The sequence below is a fragment of the Ailuropoda melanoleuca genome, chromosome X (assembly GCF_002007445.2).
Source record: "Ailuropoda melanoleuca isolate Jingjing chromosome X, ASM200744v2, whole genome shotgun sequence".
NCBI lineage: Eukaryota > Metazoa > Chordata > Mammalia > Carnivora > Ursidae > Ailuropoda > Ailuropoda melanoleuca.
In genome coordinates, this window is record NC_048238.1 from 33,051,770 (window position 1) to 33,053,438 (window position 1,669).

The following is a 1,669-nucleotide window of genomic DNA, read 5'->3' on the forward strand; positions in this document are numbered from 1 at the left end:
CCCCAGGGAATTCTACCAAACATTCAAAGAAGAAATAATACCTGTTCTCCTGAAGCTGTTTCAAAAAATAGGAAGAGAAGGAAAACCACCAAACTCATTCTATGAGGCCAGTATTACCTTGATCACCAAACCAGGCAAAGACTCCATCAAAAAGGAGAATTACAGACCGATATCCCTGATGAATATGGATGACAAAATTCTCAACAAGATCCTAGCTAATAGGATCCAACAGTACATTAAAAGGGATTATCCGTCATGACCAAGTGGGATTCATCCCTGGGATGCAAGGGTGGTTCAACATTTGCATATCGATCAGTGTGACAGATCACATCAACAAGAAAAGAGTCAAGAACCATATGATCCTTTCAATTGATGCAGAAAAAGCATTTGACAAAATACAGCATTCTTTCCTGATTAAAACCCAATAGGTTTTTGATCCAAGTGTCCTCACCACCAACCTGTTTGGCTGAATCACTATTCTCAATGGCAATTTCCTTTCAAGGACGAAAGCACCGAGGCATAGCCTTGGGTGCCAAAGATCTAATTTATTTAAAACATGAGCAAAACCAACTTCCCTTACTTTCCTTGAGTAAGTGAGATTCAACAACACCTCCTGAGGTCCTCTGTGGCTTTCTTGGCTGTGGAAGCAAGGGGAGTGGTGCCTTGGTGGCAGAGGTCTATTTGTTTTCTCATTTCTCCAGCCCAAGATTATCATCCACTATAGCAAGAAACATCTAGTGAACACTGACTTTATAGGAGAGGGTAAGATTATGGAACATCCCATGTGAATAATAAATTTATCTGCTCTCCCACTCAAATGTAGACTTTGGTATGCTTATGCCTTGGGTCAGATTCCCCAGAAGCAGACCTTGCAATGAAGATTCCTGTGTAAGTGATTTATTGGGAAAGTGCTCCCCAGGGGGAGACCAAAAGAGGGTGGGGAAAGCAGCACAGAGAAAGAAAGGAAGCCAAGGAGCAAGACTGCAATTTCAGGGAAAGTCTGAGCTTCCTAATAATCTCAAGGTTTAGCTCTGGAGTATAAATTACAACCAGTGTTTACTTCAAGGAAACTGGATTTTCATAGTCCTGTCCATTGGCTATGGGCGTCCCCAGGGAAATATAAATTCCCATGGTTGTTGTACAGGTGAGGCAACTCCAGTAGCCCAAGGGAAAGCCAAAGGTCACAGGTGCTAGTCATTAGCAGAAAAGCATGCCGGAACTGGGTGCTGAGCATACTGGTAAAGGGATCCGACAGGATTTGGGCAGGGCCTGTATAGTATCCACCACCAGCTTGCTTCCCTACTTGACCTTGGAAGGTACAGTGGAAACAAGAAAACTCATTTAGTAAATTTTTACCATGAACCCAACTGATGAAATAAGGACATTATCATAGGTATTAACCCATACGTATATCTCTTTGTTACTTCTACTTACAGGAAATACAGGGGTTTTGGAGTCTACATCTGAAATCTCTTTTGCCATCACTGAAAATCTGGAACTCTTTTCAGGGGTTTCATTTCCCCTTCAGGGGCCACATATTCAAGGCCAAAGCAGACCCAAATCTCCAGCTAAGAAAGCATTTGCATGTTTTATCAGCCCGTCTTCTGGAAATGACAGCACTCCCTCTATTGGAATCACATATTGATTTAATAGCTGCACAGACATGCTT